We start from the raw sequence: 20,661 nt of genomic DNA on the forward strand, positions 1-20,661 counted from the left end.
AAAAACCAGAAGACTAGTTCTTTTTTGGATCAAATACCATTTAATATTAGGAAGAAATTTGAAGTCTTTGAAAGCTATACCCCTTTCAATGTGCCGAAATAAATTAATAACAGTAATTTTCTTGGTGTTCTCAAGATTGCCATCTATTATTTATTATGTAAAATGGTGTTTTCACTGATCCACCATTATAAATTCAAGGAACACCAAAGAAATCTACAAAAAAAGGATATTTTTATGCATTTCAAAATTTAACAACTGAGTGAAAAGGAGTGAATGTTAGGAAAATTGTTTTATAACAGAGAAAGGCAGGTACAATGGAACTGATGCATATATTTCATAACATCATTCAATTTGTTGTGATTGTAGTCTGAAGGTTGCAGCAGTGAACAAACTCATCAGAAACAATCCATCAGTCAAGTATATTTTTGCTTGTAGTGCTCATACTTTTACATGAAAAATTCATGTAAAGTGCAAGAAAACAGATCAGTCGCAGCACACTAGAACCACAAGGCTTGATTCATTTTTCCTCAGAACACTAAATGTTTAATTTTTGTTTCAGTCCCAGAAACTTCCTAGGGGATAAACCTTACAGTATGATCCTCTAATGCAATAGGTTTATGAGTTTGGTATTTCAAATGTGAGATGCTTCTCAAAAAGGGAATGTCCTCATTAAAAATCAAATTTTATAAAAATGTGTTAAATTTCACCAATGAAAGCCAAAGGTGTTGGAGAAGCTCAGCCGGTCTGGCAACATCTCTGCAGAGAAAAGACAGAATTAATGCCTCCAATACGATATGACACTTCTGTGACTCTCTTCTGAGTTTTGAAGAAGAGTCATATTGGACTCAAAACTTTAACTCAGTTTCTTTCTCCACAGATTTTGCCAAGACCTTCTGACTTTCTCTAGCATTTCCTGTTTTTATTTCAAATTTACAGCTTCTGCATTATTTTATCTCCAGCTTTTATTTGAGTGATTAATTTCACGACCCCGGAATTCTGGAGTTTCTGTTCCTATCAGTTGACATGCAGGGAAAGGAATACCTAGCTGTCATTAAGACCAGATTTTGACCCAACTTAAATCTTACAGATGAGTGTTTTTTTTCCCTTCAATTGAGGCAGGTGACCATCACAAGATGTCCAGGTACAGTCAAACTTAAAAAGGTAACTGATACTTATTTAGAAAACATATGGGCAGAATTTCAAAAAGGCATTGTTATCTTTTGGACCGACCTATTTTTACTTTGGCATTTTTGCTTCCTTCTGAATTTTCATCCTACCCCGAATATAAAGGGAGTGTGCAGAATACCCCATTTACCCATTAGGAATTAATACCTTCTAGTCATACCTTCTGCCCTCAATAAAACTCACCTAGCCCAAGGATTGCCATGCCCAGTTCATTTTTTATTATTATCTCCACACCCAGGATCAACTGAGTGAATATGCTCTAAGCTGCAAGCAATGTTAGTCTACCTTTCATTAGATAAATGAGCCAAAGCTGTTCATAGTTTTCCAGCTGCAATTTGACTAATCTATTGTATAATTTTAAGCCCATTTCCCTATTTTGATATTCCATTCTCTTTAAATGTAGGATGACTTTCCATTTGCCTTCCCAATCATCTGTTGAAGATATGTTTTTTTTTGTACTGAATACACAAGGACACCCAAATCTCTCGCTGATGCAGTTCCCTGCAGTCTTTCCCCATATGAATAATATTTGGCTCCTCTATTCTATCTGCCAAAGTACATAACCTCATATTTTCCAATGCTGCTACGTTCCATCTGTCAAGTTTTTGCCTACTCCCTTAATCTGTCTATATCCTTCTGTAGACTGTACGTGTCACCTCATGATATCTTGTTTGTACCTAGTAAGGATTGTAAAATTATCCTCAGAGCATCCGTTATTTCCTCTTTGACTTCATTTAATAGCCTAATTTACTACTCTCCTGGTGCTGGTGATTTATCCACTTTCAAGGTGGTCAGTTCATCCATCATAAAAAATGAATTTCAATTATTTTAATTAGCTAATGCAAAGTAAGATTTCTTACTTAATTCAGTGTCTTTATACGCTGTTAATTATTTTCTTTTGCATTATTTTTTCTTGGGATGTGGGCAGCTTTGACAAGGCCTGTATTTGTTTCCTACCTTAAGTCCTTTTATCTGATTGGCTTAAAAGGTTAACTTAGATGGCAGTTAAACGTCAACCACAGTGTTATACGTCTGGAGTCAGATATAAGCCAAATGAAGTCAGGTGTTTCTTAAAGGATATCAGAGAACTAGATGTGTTTTTACAATAGCCCAAGATAGTTTTCTTGGCCGCCATTACTGAGTCTAGTATTATATTCAAAAATTATAACCTAAACTCGGGCTCCACTGATGGCCATGCTGGGGTTTGAAGCCAGGTCCCCAAGAACTAACCAAGGTCTCTGGTTTACTAATTTAGTGACACCAGCACAATGCCACTATCTTCCTAAAGTTTTGATGTATGCTGATTTTTTTTTCTCGTTTGTTATAGCCTTAAAATGTGAAATCTTCTGGAATGGTAATTTCTACTGTTCATTTAGAAGTCCATCTCATGTGAAAGGCTTTTTGTCTTTACACGATTACGATAGGCAGACCCCACTGGTTAAAATCCCCTTTCTCCACGTCACATTCCACCTTTAAGGAGATCCTTAAAAGCTATGTCTTTGACCAAGTTTTTGATCATCTGCCTTAATATCTCCTTACATGTCATGGTGTAAACGTTTGCTTGCTAACATTATCCTGGTACATCTTGGTGTGCCTTACCAGCTAAATTATCGTGCATAAAAGTGAATTGTTGCTGGATGGGTTCCTGAAAACAAAGCTCCTTCCTTCTTATGTAAATATACAACATTAATTCTGTTCATATTACTGCAACATTTTTTTTTCAAATTGATCAAATCCAAATTCCGATCCAGGCTATATAAGAAACAATGGAAGGAATTAGAGAGATGGCTGTGATGGATTTCTAATTGATCTTGTTATGGATCATTACGAATTACATCAACAATCTCCAAAGGCTTGGTCTGTAAAAAGAAACAGAAGAAAAACATTGGACATATGTGCATTTTTATTGAATTATTTAAGCTATCTTCCAGAAAAGCAGACAGGAAAAATGCATTGGATTCAGATGCAAATTAGATAGCTTTAGGAGCTCCCTGTGGTGAAAAAGAGATTATAGTCAAACTGTTAGCATCTGAGTCCAAAGACAACTAAAGGTTTAGAAACAAAATGAATTTTTTTGCACACTGTTGACCCACTACCACACTTGATAATGATTTTTAATTTGTTATGTTGATTTCTCCATTATAAATAGACTGGAGGTTTATCTAAAGTGTATTTGATGTTGTATGAGCTTAGAAATTAACAACATGTTCAACTTAGACCAGTTACCACCCAGGGAAAATAAACTCTAGTAAGCTTGAATTCTTATTGCTGCAAATAAAGCAAATATAAATTGTAATAATACTTAGTATCAACTAGTCACCCCCTGAAGGGTTCCACAAGAAAATTGATGTGTTATTAACAGAGAAAAATGTTTCTGTTGACTTGAGTCCTGCTGCTTCATTTTTACTCAAGTTGATTTATATGCCATGATTTCTAGCATTAATTTATGAGAAGCGAGTATCACAAATATCAGCTTCCAACATCACCTACGGTAATAATGTTACTTCTCAAATTAAATTTTATCTTAATAACATACCTCTCATTGACAATTTTCCATTGAAAAGTAGTTTATACATGCCAGAAGCTATTAGTTCGTAGCAAATCTGATATATTTGCGGATATAAAGCAGAATATAAATCATATACTTCTTACTTCATTTATCCAACTTCTCTTTCCTAGTTTAAAAAAGTCATAGTTTTAATCATGCTTAATTTTGATAATATGAAGTTGGAAGTACTTCTTGGACTTTTTTTTAACCGAGAGACAGGTTAACTTTGCCTAACTACTTTGCAAAGGGTTTGAAGAAATATGAAGTAAACTTCTATGCAGATCAGAGGAAGCAAACTAATTCAGAGCAGATCCAAAATCCCCACTTGTTCATTAATATAAGAAGTACAAGACAGGTCTATAAATCAACATGAGATGCTGGGAGATTTTCACTGAAGGCAGTAATTAAATAATGACTCATGTTTCCTTCTTTCAGGGGGAATTAAATCCTTTTCACCTCTTCACTGCTATGGCAGAGACATCCATTACCACAAGTGGCTGCAGTGCTTGTCAAATCCCATCAGCTCCAGCCAGCCTTAAACCACCTGACATCCATTCACTCCTGCCTCTTTTCCTCCCTTCCACAGTCCACCATCCGTTCATATACATGTAGCAGTCAAAAGAAATCAAATCACTTGCCAACAAAACAAAGAAACATATGGTGTGATGAGTCACTGCAGGTTATGGTTGAATAGCTCGGTCATTCAGCTGAACAGTTGACCAAATACATTTTCTAACGTATATGCACTTTCAGACTGGTTAATGTTATTGCGTTATTCCATGGCATAAAAATGATAAGCTAATAGAAACATTTCCATACTGAAGTAAATTATGCATGTTTAGATGAGATCAAACTCAGACATAACAGGTGCATTGTAAACAACTCTGATCACGGCATTAGTGCATCTCTAAGTCTCGATCCATATCTGCTTTAGCCCTGTAATAACAAAAACAATCTGCCTAGCTATCAATTATGTTATGCTTCATTCTGTAAGCAGTAATTTTCTGGATTATAAGTACCAACATTTGAAAAAAAACATAGAAACTTATTTGATATCAAGGGTCCAGTGAAAACTAGCAGACAAGGAATTTCTAACAAAGAATATTTCTGAAACAATCAATGTTTCTTAAACCATTGTGACCTACAATATAATTTGCTCTTTGCACCTAAGCAAAACAATGTTAATTGCCTTTTTAAAAATGCTGTTTATGCAATGTATCCACTTGCAATTTCATACAGAACCAGCTACCAGCGCACAATGTATTTCATGCAGACATACCCCAATATTAACCTAGAGATGTGTATTGATCAGCAGGAGCGAGTGATGAGTCCATCACGTTGCACAATTTAAACAGCCAGGCATAAATTCGACACATTTCCATTGTCAAGGAGTGGACTTTGACATGGATGGTGTCAAGGATATTGAGTGTTCTGGAGTTACCAGGGAGGTGATGGCCCAGTGGTGTTATTGCTGGACTATTCAAATCCTACCATAGCAGTTGGTGAAATTTATATTTGATAAAATCTCTGAAATTAGGAGTCTAATGAGACTCTGAAACTGTTGTCAATTGTTAGAAAAAACTAACCTGGTTCACTAAAGCCCTTTAGGGAAGGAAACTGCCATCCTTAACTGTCTGGCCTGCATATGACTCTAGACAGGCAGCAATGAAGTTGACTTTTACCTGCTCACTGGGCAATTAGTGATGAGCAATAAATATGGCCTTTCCAGTGATGCCCGTATCCCATGAATCAATTTAAAAATATACACTGATCTAGGCAAGTAGATAGTATTCCAGTATATTCTTGACTTGCAATTTGTTGATATTGGAACTGTGAAAAAAGCTAAAAATGAGTAGAAATGAATGATTTTAATTACCTTAAAACTAATTTAAGGGCCAGTTTTTCTAAATTGTGCTCAGTAAGATTGATCAGTATAATCCTAAACTAATGAGGAAGGAGTCTGGACTAGGTAATGAGGTAAGTCAAGTGGAGCAATTGATGTTTGTGGAATAAGTTTTCCAAAGATCTGCCTTGTGCCTATTCCAGGGAGTTTCATGGAGGATTTTTCTCTGAGAGCTCTCACAAATTACCTTGCTAATCTTCTACTACTCACATTATTATGTATGCCACCACCTATCTATGATGCAACTTTTACTGGAACATTTGAGGACTCACACTGGATTTAAATTTGTGCTTCTAACACTACAAGTCAGGAGCTTCCATTTACACTGCATTGCCAAAAAATTGTAAAGGAAGTCAATGGAAAGTTGGCACTCTGATTCTCCAACAGGTACCTGAAGATCATTGAGAATGGGGTGATGGGCTGATAAAGGAGATAACCGCACCAGATCCTGTCAACCAAAGAATGGTGGAATCTGAAGTTACCACCTGAGCCAGTGAAGTTTTCACAGTCCTGAGGAATGCTCAACAATGCAAGAAGTAGGTCAATGGCCTCCTGCACTCTGACAGGGTATAAGCTCCCAGTTTCTCATTGCTGTAGCTCCCAGCTCCCACTAAGGCTCATGGTGTACCACTCTCAAAATTGCATTCAACACCTTCTCTCACGTCATCGCATGCATCCAGTCTTTCCACCTGACTAACTCTGCATGCCCTTTGCGCTTAATTAATTACTAAACATGAGAATAACTAACAACACATCTAAACATAGATTAGAAAATAGAAGAGAACAAATGTTAAAAGTAAATTTTAAAAGTTGTGCACATCAGTTACTGAATTATTTGTGAAGAGCGCACATTGAACATTGTCGCCATTGCAGTGGTGATTACCAGTAGTGCTGACGCTGGCAGTTGAGCAGTTGATTACAATATTCTTAGTTTTCTAGGCTGGTGTAAGTTCCTTTGATCTGATTCCTTTTTAAGCTTGTTTGTGGCATTCCACAAAAGAGCACTTGGCATAAGAAATAGTCTTCATTTAGCTGTAATGCAAAGACACTATGAGATAGTTCTTCAACAGGGATGCCAAAACTTGAACACAGGTGTGTGCACACAAGCATTCAGTCCCACTAGCCCACTTCAGTAGAGTTGAAAATGGCATTTCAGACCCTGCCCTTGTTTATTTTCAAAGGTAAAACAGGTATGTTTGCAAGTGATGATTTTCTGCTGAGAGGAGAGACTCAACTGCCTCATTATTTCCTCTTGTAAAGTCTCCCCTTATTTGCAACTTTCCAGATGCTGATGAATCAAGTGGCAGCCAATGTTACTACCAGTGCAAAAGAGCAGTGGAGTAGGGCTCCTGAGCAGCACGCGAGCAGGACGCTAGCAGCCTGTGAAGAGGTAGCTGCTGAGCCCGGATGGAGGTCAGCAGTGAGACAGCAGCACAGAGGTGCAGGGATCATAAGACTGAGCCAAGCATAGGAGATATAGCATGGCAGTCAGCAGCAAAATGGCAGCATAGAGGCGCATGGGTCACGAAATCAAACCCGCCATAAAAGAGAATTCGAGCCCTCCTGGCGAAAGGCGGTATGGAGTGACTACAGGCCCATGGTGACAGAAGGGCTGTAACTTGGAGCTTTTAACCTTATTTCTTACTTATTACTTTATACTGGCAAGAAGTGCAATGTTGAACTTTTAACTTATTTCCTTATTTTAATACTCTTTACCAAAGATTTTGTATCTAAGTACCTTATACCTAAGAGGGCACTGTAAGTGACAAAGTTGTAATCTTTCCATCTACGCCTGTACCCCTGCACTTGAGTACACATGACAATAAAACCTAATTCTATTTCTAATGTATTGTTTACCTTGTTGATATGTTGGTCTACAGAGCACTTGGAAGATCACTTGGAACAATCCAAGGCTCTGATTAGAAAATTACAGTTAATGACTTAATGGCAAACTTTGACAAATGAAATTGCAAATGTCGGGTAACGTACTCAGAGCAAACGGTAGGACAAAGACAAGTGCTGTCAAGAACAGCAGAAGTACCAGGATTAGTGGAGTCCCTGCCCTTAGAACTAAGCAATAAGTCAGGTTTAAAGTTCCCTGTAAGGAGTGACTGACAGCAAGTGTGATTATGTCTTACCTTTAAAAAATATTATGCTTTGTTTACACTTTGTAATGAAACACACTTAACAATGGTGTTTCATTTTTCCAAGGGTGGAAATGTTATTAAAATGCTTTATTAATAATATTTTCATAGGTTCATCATAAAGGACTGTGGGTAGTGTTTTGTTTAAAGTGTTGAAAAGATACCTGGCTGTTTATCTTTGAAATGGGTCACCACAAAGACACTGGGTATTTTCCTTTTAATGTATACTTCTCGGAAGTCACTTGTCTTAAGTGAATTGGATGGACTTGTTAACTTGCCTGGGTTTATGGTTTGGGTTTGGAGTTTAATTAGGGCACAGCCTGCTTACAAAGAGATTTTAGTGTAAAATCTATAATGAATAAGGATAATGTGTATGATCAGTTATATTGGTAACTGGGTAAATCACTTAAATTTATGTTGTGACTCTTGGAGTAACGGGAAAGGGAATGAGGTATTTGTCCAACTTCAGTCACAACAGAAGGATTTTTACATCACATCGGCAGTATTGATCTCCACATCTCTATGGTTTTTCATTCAATTTCACCTTGCATCTCTAACATTTCTGACTTAACTTCCTCCACGGTATTAATCATGATTTATGCTAAATAAATACTGAAAAAACTGTGGATGCTGTAAATCCAAAACAAAAACTGAATTTGCTGGCAAAGTTCAGCATGTCTAGCAGCATCTGTGGAGAGAAATCAGAGTTAACAATTTGGGCCAAATGATCTTTCCACTGAACTAAGGAAGAATCATGCTAATTTCAGAAAGTGGTACTCATCTTATTTCTTGGTACTTGCCAACCTTCAGTCTGAACATTGATTTTAACAATCTCAGGCCTTATCTATATCCCCTTACCATTTACTGTTGTGGCATTTTAGAGTTTGCATACACATGGTCCTAATTTTAACTTTTCCAGCACCCTCTCTAATCAAGTTTAAGCCCTCATGCACTTACCTGCCATGCAACACACCTACCAATTTACACCCTACCAAATTATCAAGTGACCACCAGCCCACATACCACTTGTACCTCTCACCCACCTGGCAGCTAACCCCTCACTTACCAGGGTCTCTAACTTCCATCCACCTGATATCCTACACCACCACCCACCTGGCCTATGGCACCAACCCACCTGGCACTTATACTCCTTGCCTACCTGGTATTTGTACCCCTCCCTTACTTTACACACTTATACTCTCATAGTAACTGTGAAAATAACTTGATGTTACTTAAACCATGGAGTATGGCACCTATTTATGTAAAAGGCAGTCTAACACTGATCACTTCACTGCTGCCAGTGCAGTTATCTGATCTGTATTGGTCTGCTTCAGTTTGAAGGAAAACTCCTGTAAAGGTAAGAGGGTATTTTTTTTGGATGAGCCAACATAAAACAAATTTATCCCACCATCTTTGAAATTCCTTTCAACAGAACTTTCTGCCTTTGCTCCACTTGAAGTGCAATTGGACCTATGTAAGAAAGGTTCAGTTTAGCTGCACAATTTGTAAAAAGCATCAGCTGCGCTTCTCTATTTGTTCATCATCATAGAATCTCTACAATGTGGAAACAGATCCTTCAGCCCAACAGGTCTACACTGCTCCTCTGAAGAGCATCCCACCCAGATCCATTCCCGTAACCCGCACTTCCCATGTCTAACACATCTAACCCAAACAACCCTGGGGACTATGGGCAACTTAGCTTGGCCAATCCACCTACCCTGCACATCTTTGGGCTATGGGAGGAAACCAGATCACCCAAAGGAACCCCACACAGACGCAGGGAGAATGTGCAAACTCCACACGGACAGTCACCCAAGTCTGTCATTGTAGCTGGGTCCCTGGCACTGTGAGGTAGCAGTGCTAACCACTGAGCCAAGATGCTGCCCATTTTTTTTTCCAAATTCAACTGCTCTCAAAATGTCTGTTAATAACTGTTCATTATCATAAGCTGACTCCTGTCAGGTGATGACAGTATTGATGCTCCCATTGACCATACATATCCTTGACAATGTTAATATTTTCATACAATGGTGTTTGGATATCATCCATTTGCATCTTCTTCTCAAGGAAATTCTTTTTTCTCACATCCACTCTGCGGAATTTCATTCAGCAGCTACTAAAATTGTATAATTATTCTGTGCAATTTTCTGATGGCCTTTGGACAATAATGGTGGTCAAATCCACAGGAAAGTTCTGTTGAATTTTTAATGTATTCTCAAAAGAATGTTCTATGAGGTTGTCTATATTTTAATGTGCTGAGCAGACAAGTAAGCTAGTTCCCGCTCTGGGAAATTTCATGTAGAGTTGACAGACAGAGAGAGAGATCACCTGATCCTCTTGACTGCATCTTGTTAGAATGCAATTTGGCCATTTCCCATGTTGTTTTCAAGAAACTAAACCATTTTCTTTTTTGTACAATTTTGGGATTACTTGCATGATCATGATACTTGCTTCTTCTTTAACTTTTACTGTTTGTTTTACTTTATAATTTATATTTTAAAATCTGCCAAACTTTGCTTGTTAATTGAGAGAGGGAAGACTATCTAGTGATTTTTAACATTGAAGACTCCACTTACAGCTCATTGCAAAGTTTGAGCTTTATAAAATCACTATGTAGTGGTGTGGCAGTCTTTCAGCGGCCTGATGTACTGGCATCTTGGTGCCATGGCATGGTGGTCTCTTGGCAGCCTGTCGTAGTAGTCTCTCGGTGGGATGGCACAGTGGTCTCTCGGTGGCCTGGCATAGTGATCTCTCGGCGACCTGGCATGGTAGGTCCTCGGTGGCCCAGTGGGGCTGTCTTTTGGCATGATGTGACCTCAAAGCGGACTTCCAGCCCTGAGATAATTCCAGAAGAGTTTCCCAGCCTCAAGAGCCTTGAAATGAAGCCCAGTACAGGCAGGAGTCAAGACCCAGCATGGACTAAAGGCTAGGTGTCAGTGTGGGCTGGGTTGGAAGGACTGTAAAGCTGATTTTTTTATGTCTTTACTTTTCTAATTTTCTTTCTCCTAAGAATCTATACCTAGCTATTTTTGTACATAATATGGCACCATTAGCAACAATCTGTAAATTTTTCACTGCACTTGTTTGAGTAGATGTGACAATAAAACTAAGTCTACTTCTACTTCTAGTGTTTTGGCAATTCCAAGGGACTCCATCAATATTGACTGCTACTGCAATTCTTCCGTTTGCTTCCTCTTGATTAGCCTTCACAGCCACTATGCAAAACCTTTTTTTGCCAGATTTCCAAATTTTAGAAGAATCTGAATGCTGTGTCCTTTAATAACCAATATAAGAATTGTATGAAATTTAAAAAGAAAACATTCAGGACAATTTTCATATTTGTGAAGTTTCCTTCTTAAAATTTATTTTTTAGAATCAAAGTTCAGATCAGACATATACGTCATGACTTTTCTTTTATATTTCAGCGGTTATTACAGTTTATTGATCTTTAAAATGCCTCCATTGTAGAATACAAATATCTGTATATTATTTTCTTCACTTTTGTGAGCACCAGCTTTCATATTTTTGGGGATGTGATGACAAAAGCGGGCCAAGAAAAATAATTGCCAGTGTGAGTATTATCCAATTTACAATGAAATAAATGCCAATTTTTTACTGTAGAAATTATCCTGTAGTAATGGAGTGAGTCAAAGACTTTGGCAAGCATTGACACCTGACTCAAAAAATACACAGTTATCCATATTTAATGGTTCAAGAAAAATTTTGTGGCTTGATGAAATTACGTCAAAATTGACAAGATTTTGCAGTTTTGCCAATTGTACCATCCAATTTTAATAATGAAAACCAATGTGGAACAAAATGCCTTTATCAACTGATGGAAGAAGCTCAGCTTGTCTTGTTTTTATGAAAGGACGCTATATTCCCAGAAATTACAAGAAATGTTTATCCATTCGATTAGTGGTCTAAAAAAAGCATTCAAGACTCAGGGGCTTTCTTGGTATTCACTGCCATCAATCTAAAAATAATTAATACAGATATATTTTTAAAAACACCTCAAATGTTGTGTGCCACTCACCTTTCTTTCAGGTGACTGAGTTTGATGAAGACAGCATTGCCAATACCTCAAAACCCTATTGGTTACAATTGGGTCAAATTTCACTGGCTCTCGACTGGACATGTAGAATAAATGCAGAGCAGGAGTAGTCCATCGTACAGGAAGAGAAAGCAGTGGTCATATAGCTAACATGGTAGAAAGCCAATATTAAGAATACAAGTAACATAATAGCTCAAAATTAATGAATTCTATCATTAAAGAAATGCATTTTAAAATATTGTAGCTAGTTTAGTTTCTATTTCTGTGCATTTGTTAATGTAGTTTTAATTTAAACAATAGCTATGTACATCAATATGAGAACGAGGTTGGTGAACTACAATAACTGAGAACGTGAACTTTCTCCATATGTGCTGAATACGTCTGACAGAAACCAATGTAAACACAGAATTTATCCCTAAAAAGCTGTTTGTTTCTTAAAGAAATCTCAGTGATAAAACAAATACACATTTTCAAACACATTGGTGTATATTCACTTTTTATTTCTAACTAAGCACATATCTCACAATCATACTCAACTTCAATAAGTGCCAAATATTAATTACATCCAACAAGTTATGATGATTTAGTGCCAAATAGAAAAGTGAGGATGTGGCATGAATGTGATATTATGCGCTGTTAAAAACTTGGTGGCACGAAAGTTCTTTGGCTCTTCTCATGTACCCCTATTTTAACTGTAGATCAGGAAATAGGGACTGCAACCAATGCCTTCAGTCTGTTCCATTATTCAATTAGTTCATGCCTGATCTGTACATTAACTCAATTTACCTGCCTTTGGTCCAAACTCTGAAAGCCCTGGTAAACAAAAGTATAATGATATCTGTGCTAACACTTCTAATTGAGTTCACATCCATTGTATTTTGTGTGAGAAAAAAGAAATCAACATTTTGTTTCCCATTTGTGTGAAAAAGTATTTCCTGATTTCACTCCAGAATAAATTAACTTTAATTTTAAAATCTTAATTTTCACAGCCTGATCAATGTGGGTTACAGCATGAATTAGGGTGGGGCAAACCTTGCTAGGGATTTTGGTTTTAGGTTACAGCATGCAGCAGAATTAGGCATGAAGTTGATTGAGATTTATCTCAGCCTCAGAAACAGCTCATTGCAACTTCTTTGCACTCAGAGAACAGCAAGGTGAATTTTTCACTAGGACCATCAAGTTGTCTAATAAGACGGATTATACCTTGTTAAGCACCATTTTTAAGCTCACCTCATTCATGGTTAGTGTGTTATTTTAGCAAATGCATCAAATAGTCTAGACATTGAGAATTCCCAAACAAGGAAGTCAGGCTGAGTATCTGGTAACTTCAGCTCACAGTTGCGTGTGAGGAGCTTCCATTTTGCAATCGTTCAGAGCATGATTGATGGCCACCATCTGCTTGCTCCCCTTGTCCACAGGCATTGGTATCTGATGTTTGCCAATTTCTCAAGGCCATCATGACACCCCTCCAACCAAACTTGAAGGCCACTTATTATGATCAGATGGGCCATTGGGCCGAAGAGTGGCAGATGGAGTTTAACTTAGATAAATGTGAGGTGCTGCATTTTGGAAAGGAAAATGAAGGCTGAACTTATACACTTAATGGTAAGGTCCTGGGGAGAGTTGCTGAACAAAGAGGCCTTGGAGTGCAGGTTCATTGTTCCTTGAAAGTGGAGTCACAGGTAGACGGGACAGTGAAGAAGGCATTTGGTATGTTTGCCTTTATTGTTCAGTGTTATAAAGCAGCTGTTGATCCCCTTGATACCCAGAAAGTCTTGCCCCACCCTATAATCTGTTTAAAAAAGTGTGAAAAATGGTGTAACCTGCCTCTCATCCTCGAGCTGTTGGAAAGGGGGAAGTTAAATGAAATGAACTCCTGGCAGCCACTCTATCAACAAGTAACAATTAATTTATCTAGCTCTAATAGTGAATAAATTAACAGAGCTACTAATAAACTAAACAATGCCCCCAAACTACTAACGTTTCCCAAAACGTTCTGTTGTAGGAAAAGTTTTGGAAAGGATTATAAGAGATAGGATTTATAATCATCTAGCAAGCAACAACTTGATTGGAGATAGTCAACATGGATTTGTCAAGGGCAGGTCGTGTCTCACAAACCTCATTGAGTTTTTTGAGAAGGTGACCAAGCATGTGCGTGAGAGTAGGGCAGTTGACGTGGTGTACATGGACTTCAGTAAAGCCTTTGATAAGGTTCCACATGGTAGGCTATTGGAGAAAATACAGAGGCATGGGATTGAGGGAGATTTAGCAGTTTGGATTAGAAACTGGCTTTCTGTAAGAAGGCAACAAGTGGTGGATGATGGAAAATATTCAGCCTGGAGTCTGGTTACTAGTGGTGTGCCTCAAGGATCTGTTTTGGGACCACTGCTGTTTGTCATTTTTATAAATGACTTGGACACAGGCATAGGTGGATGGGTTAGTAAGTTTGCAGATGACACTAAAGTCGGTGGGGTGGTGGACAGTGTGGAAGAATGTTGCAGGTTGCAGAGAGACTTGGATAAACTGCAGAATTGGGCTGAAAGGTGGCAAATGGAGTTCAATGCAGATAAATGTGAGGTGATTCACTTTGGGAAGAATAATAGGAAGGCAGAATACTGGGTCAATGGAAAGATTCTTGGTAGTGTGGATGTGCAGAGGGATCTTGGCATCCATGTACATAGATCCCTGAAAGTTGCCACCCAGGTTGACAGTGCTGTTAAAAAGGCTTACGGTGTGTGAGGTTTTATTGATAGAGGGATTGAGTTCCGGAGCCGTGATGTCATGATGCAACTGTACAAAATGCTAGTGTGGCCTCATTTGGAATATTGCATGCAGTTCTGGTCGCCCCATTACAGGAAGGATGTGGAAGCATTGGAAAAGGTGCAGAGGAGATTTACCAGGATGTTGCCTGGTCTGGAGCGCAGGGTCTATGAAGAAAGGCTGAGGGACTTGGGTCTGTTCTCATTGGAGCGAAGAAGGCTAAGAGGGAATTTAATAGAGACATTCAAGATGTTTAGAGGATTAGATAGGGTGGACAGTGAGAGTCTTTTTCCAAGGATGATGACATCAGCTTGTACGAGGGGGCATAGCTACAAATTGAGGGGTGACAGATTTAAGACAGATGTCAGAGGCAGGTTCTTTACTCAAAGAGTGGTAAGGGTGTGAAACACCCTATATGTCAATGTAGTGAATGCAGCCACATTAGGGGTATTTAAACAGTCCTTGGATAAGCATATGGATGATGACGGGACAGTGTCAGGGTATGGGCTTAGATTAGTTCACAGCCGGAGCAACATCAAGGGCTGAAGGGCCTGTTCTGCGCTGTATTGTTCTATGTTCTATGTTCTATGTTCCATTTTAAGTCAAGGACAGTCTGTGATACCACTCCAGAGAATTGAATGGTATTGCTCTATGGTTGAATGAGTACCCTTTCTTTCTCTTGTCCTTTTACACCACTAGTCAAACATAAATTCAATTCTTTTACATTGTTCTCAATATGGCTAGTTATACACTTTATCTATGTTAGGTTTAAAATTTTGTTTTGAAAAATCTTTTTGTCAGCCAGCTGTACCCCATTAAACTCCCACACAGGTGGCTGGCTGGAGCGAAGGGCATAACTAATGTGAAATGGGGTGGGGGGCTGTTGCTGATGGTGGATCTGTTTTTTTCAAGAAAGGTGTAGGATGTAGCATGGATGAGGGCTGGGTTTAGCAGGACAGGGTGGCATTGATGGTGAGGAGCTTCCTGGCTTCGGTGGGGTAGGGAGGCAGTGAATGACCTCACCGTACATGCCAGGGCCTCAGGCTGGAGGTGGCAGTGAGTGGGTGAAGAGACGGTACATTGGTCCTGGTGGGGGTTCAAGAAAGGGGATCTCGATAGTCAGAGCCTCGCTGACATGTGACTGGATTCTGCTGACCAAAGATCTCATCGCGCTGGAAAAGGAAAGTAGTAATGGGAAGGAAAATGGCTGCAAGACATACCTGGATTGGCTGGGTGAGTGTCTCATTCTGTGGGACAGGGTGGCTGTAGGAGAAGCTCTTTAAAGTGAAACATTACACACAGACCCATGCACTACACAGGACACAGGCCTACAGGGTGCTTAATCTGTGGTCATCCTCATACATTGGCTCCCTGTACACATCCCTGTACAGATGCCAGTGACCAACTCATTAGCAACACCACTTGGGAGCAGAGGCCAGGGAAAATATAAGCAAGTTTCAGCATGAGAGCTAACGAATCAACAGAACCCAGGGCTTATCTTGGTCTTGTTCATCTTGCAGGATCTCAGCACAGATATTGATCGGTGGCCCATCTTGAATGGATATGGAGTTAGACATTGTGCTGGCACAGTTACATTCAGGACTACATAGAGAATCAAACAAGCCCATGTAATACAAAGGCAATGAAATTTATAAAATTTGACACTTCATGTACAGCAGAATATCACCTAAATTCCTCTCAATAAATGTTTGTCTTTCCCCCTCCTGCAGGACATTATGATATTGTTCAGGTTTTACAGCTGGACAATAGAGAGCCTGTTGGCACTGGAAGTTCATTCAGGGCTATGTTTGTGGCTAACAGCCCAGGCAGAAATCTCATAATCAACCCATTCAGAGAGGTTAGTACATACCTCTGGTGCAGGTGGGACTTGAACCTGGGTCTCCTGGCCTGGATAAAGAGACCTTGTCACTGCAGAAAAGCCCTTTGGACAGCCCGGGCTTCTTGACAGTCTCTCTGCCAGATGCAAGTGAACCTTCGTCGGCTTCATCTCCCAAAGGCTAGAGTGGAGAGATGGGAGGAAATCGAGATCAAATAGCCTCTCTATAACCCCACAATTCCATGCCCAAATACTAAGTGACAAAATATATACTGATTGGATGATGATCTGTTTTGGCAAAACGTTAATTATAGTTTGACTATACTTTGGTGAAGTGCTCCTGAACTTCTTTAAAGGGAAGGAACTACATACACAAAGATTATTATGATTTGACTCTGATCATAAAGTCACTTGAAACTTATCTTTACTCTGTTATGCTATTTATGATGTAACATCATATACATGGTTATTTTTAACTTATTGTAATTAAATTTTAGAAAGCGTTTAGTGTCATAAAAGACAGGATTTATAAAAATTATCATTTTTAGAAAAGAAAAAAGTTATATTTTTTATTGTTATTTTCACATTTATTAATGATTAAAATGAATGTCTTGGCATGCAGTGATAGTATTTTTTATTATAAAGTTTCTGTTCCGGACCATTCCAATCCAGCAGTGCTTAATTTTTAAATCTGTATTAATCATGAAATTCACAATTTTGTTCCTGACTAGAAACATTGTCAGTTAATTGCAAATTTCAACAGAATTTCAACTATGACAAATTTTGCTTAAGACACTAATGAACATTTTTAATAAAACAAGGCCTGCAAATAGTACAGTTTTCTTTTCCAATGCTAACTGGAAAAGCATATGTGTCTGACATGCAATCAAGCAGACAATATCATATTGTTCTCTCATTAACAATTCTTCTGTATGGGGTAATTGGTGGATTTTTGACATTAAGTTAATGGCAACAAAATTTAGATTTTAAGATTTCAGTCAGAAATTAACTTGGAGTTTGATCAATAGCAATTGGAAATGTTGTAAGTAGTAACTGGAAGTTTTTTAACATAAAGTGGAATTTGATCTAATCAGAATTAATTCTAAACATACTCCAAAGTACAGGCTGAGGTCACCGTGAGATTGCTGTCATAGACATGAAAGGTTCATCAGTTCTTAATCCATCTGTCATATAATAAATACATTTTTGATTGATTTTTAGCTTTAACCTGTTCATCTCTTCAGCTGATTTCAGCACTTCTGCAACCAAAATCTGATAATATAGCATCTGTCAACGTGTGCCCATGTCTGTTGTTGTATGAAAATAAAATGAAAGAAGACAAAATGGCCCTCAGTCTTAACCATTTGAATTTACTTAATCTTGGAGAGTACATAACTTATTTATTAGCTGAAACAAAATCTACTGTTTCAAATAGGAACAAGAAATCCGATCATGAGAATAGCCAAATCATCTGTCATTACGCTTAATGATATTTCTGTCTTAATGCTGTGTAATAATTTAGTGATGCTTAGTCATGATTTTATTTAATTTTGCAAAATCGTTTCAAATGTAATTATGAAAGAAAACGATTGCTTAAATATTTAGAAAATAAATCTATTGTCAAGTAATCTTAAATTCTATGCTGACAAATGTATTACTTTACAATTTATTTAAAATGCAGTGTTGAAATGACTATGCCAAGTATTATCTTGTCAAAAGGAAAGCTTTAATAGTGAAATGCAATTCAAAAATTGTTAAAAGATGATTCTACCTGACAGCTCCACTCTCTATGTTTTGCACTTGATTAGAAACAGTGGTCATTAACGTAGATGCTGAAGCCAGTGTTTCCATGGAAATCCCAGACCACTATAATGCACACTAGAACAATTTGTGCCATTTGTCCGTTTGATTAATTATGCCTTTGTATTCAGCATGGTTTAGCCTGATTGTCCCATCGAGTATTAGGGAAGCCGGTGGTGTGACAAATGTGACTATTGTTTAGAGTCTATTCATCTCCCTGCATCCCTGAGAACTGACAGACGTTTAAATGAAATTACTGTCCCTTAACAAAATACTGGCTGTCAGTAATGTTTATGCCTTCCTGCTGAGCAAATGTTCATGTGATGACAGCTTTAGCTATTAGTGCAATATCTATTGAAATATATTTTACACTTTATTTAATGTAAAAATTATTTTAATGTTACATATTGGCAAGGCACAAGCTCAATTTTAAATGAAAATGAGTAATATTAATTTTAAAAATGTGTGAAGTGAGATTATTAAACAAAATTTATCAACAATATTGCTTTGATATTCATTGGTTTTGAGGCTCACTTTGGCTGCTACATTCTAACACAAAGGAATGAGCTTTCTGTTTGATTCACAGTTTTCTGTTAGCTTGCCTGTACAGTTGCGTCCTCGCCAAAACATTCAGAGGTTTGTGGAACCTGACGGTGTATCCAATGAATCTAGCCCCTTCCCCAACTGTTGTTCTTTACACTCAAGACCACTGAACTGCTTGACATTATCACTCCAAACAATAAGTTTTCAAATGAAAGAAAATATAAAACCTGACATTTTCATGCATCATCATTTTTATTTGTTTGTCATATAATAGTCAATCAAAATCATTATACAATATTTGCGTGCATTTAATGTATGGGTTGTAGCACTTTGAGAAGTACTCAGATTTAGTTGTGTAAAAGAAAAGTGTGAACAGGGTTGCAAATCCCTATAGGTTTCTCTAAAGCACTTATGATATACCCTTGGGGAACCTGATGTACTTTGGTCTGGTGAGTAAAAATACTCTATTGGATGACACATCGACTGCTGTGATAAATGCTCTCCATGATGATATTTATTCAGCAATGTCAAGTTTAACCCCCTAGGATGGTTGGGGTGGGAGGTGGATAAAAGTTTAAAAATTGCAAACTCAATCCCAGCGTGTCCACTATTAGTTTAATGGGGAGTGCAAGTTGAATGAGTGTCTGAATGTTCTCCAGTGTTGGACCCATTGCCTAAATATTTTAATGAGGCTCCTTGCCTCTCACAATTTCTCTGTTTTACATATGACACTGGCCTGTTGGTTTTTCCAAACCTCAGGATATCTGTTGGCTGATGGGAGGTGAAACAGGTTAGTAACTTACTGGTAAAGCTTTGGAGCAAGATGAGAGGAACTGCTTCTCTCAGCTGACCAAATAAACTTGTTATACTCCCCTACTGCCTGCAATTATACCCCTATGATCAGAGCATTCTTCTGTGATTGGACACCGGGAGCCAACTTTTCAACATTGTGGTGGAATACGGTATCGGAAATTTTCTTGATTCCATGATCTCCCTATATCCTAGCAAGACTGTCACTACATTTTCATCTGAGGAAGTGAGCATGAGATGAAGGTGAGCCCACCACTGCCTGAAACATTTGGCAAGAGAAGGTGGTAAATATACAGTTTTCAACATGGGTGTTAACTTCCCTAATAGTCGTTCTTCACTCCCTCACCACTTTATCCACATCCCATGCTGTCTCTTTCCCATGCCACTAGTGCTGCCCAAATACCAGAAGGTCTTTGAAATGTTCACACAGTTATCACAATAATTAGACATCTATTTAACATAATTGAAAGAAATATAATTCTCCCAGCAATTCACAAAATTATTATTCAACCATCAGCATTCTTCATGCCTTTTCCGAAAATAAGCTTTAATGCTCTCCACACTTCTAAATCTTGTCCAAATAAACACAGGGGCATAGCCAAATCAATTTAAAGAAATATAAATTTATTAAAAGGTCACAGTGACATTGTGAATCAAACAAATCTAAAATTGCTCTTCATTGCTGGAAGCAATCCCAAATGGAACTGAATGCATTAGTGAGTTTACGGTTTCACCAAACATTCAGAATGGAATTCCATTCCATAGCCTCATCAACAAACTTCATAAACGGTCTACATTGAAACCTTTGAAGTAGATTAAACTAATGGTCAAGCTATCAATGAAGCTAACCATCTGATGAGCTTACTGGTCCTCCATTAATGGATACAGAAAGAACATATGACATTTAATCAATGCAAAAATCAAATCACAAAGCTCCCTACACACATTGATATCCGATCTTTCATGCTGTAGAATGGGTAGAGTACTCTCAAGCACCTATACTGTACACTGCTGCAATTCTGGCCAATTTAGTGGTGATTTGCATTTGAGAGCATAGTCCAACCATCAACCACCTCA

The 20,661-nt window shown here is 38.1% G+C and overlaps 1 long non-coding RNA gene across 1 annotated transcript; it reads right to left on the reverse strand.

The window, feature by feature from the left end:
- Window positions 1-11,816: 11,816 nt before the first annotated feature.
- LOC125450754 (uncharacterized) lies at window positions 11,817-18,308 on the reverse strand. Its single transcript, XR_007247143.1, has 3 exons — window positions 18,203-18,308; window positions 16,465-16,612; window positions 11,817-11,910 (listed from the first exon to the last, which is right to left on the reverse strand). It is a non-coding gene; the product is annotated as an uncharacterized LOC125450754 (long non-coding RNA).
- Window positions 18,309-20,661: the final 2,353 nt, after the last annotated feature.

Source organism: Stegostoma tigrinum, chromosome 3 (assembly GCF_030684315.1).
Source record: "Stegostoma tigrinum isolate sSteTig4 chromosome 3, sSteTig4.hap1, whole genome shotgun sequence".
Taxonomy (NCBI): domain Eukaryota; kingdom Metazoa; phylum Chordata; class Chondrichthyes; order Orectolobiformes; family Stegostomatidae; genus Stegostoma; species Stegostoma tigrinum.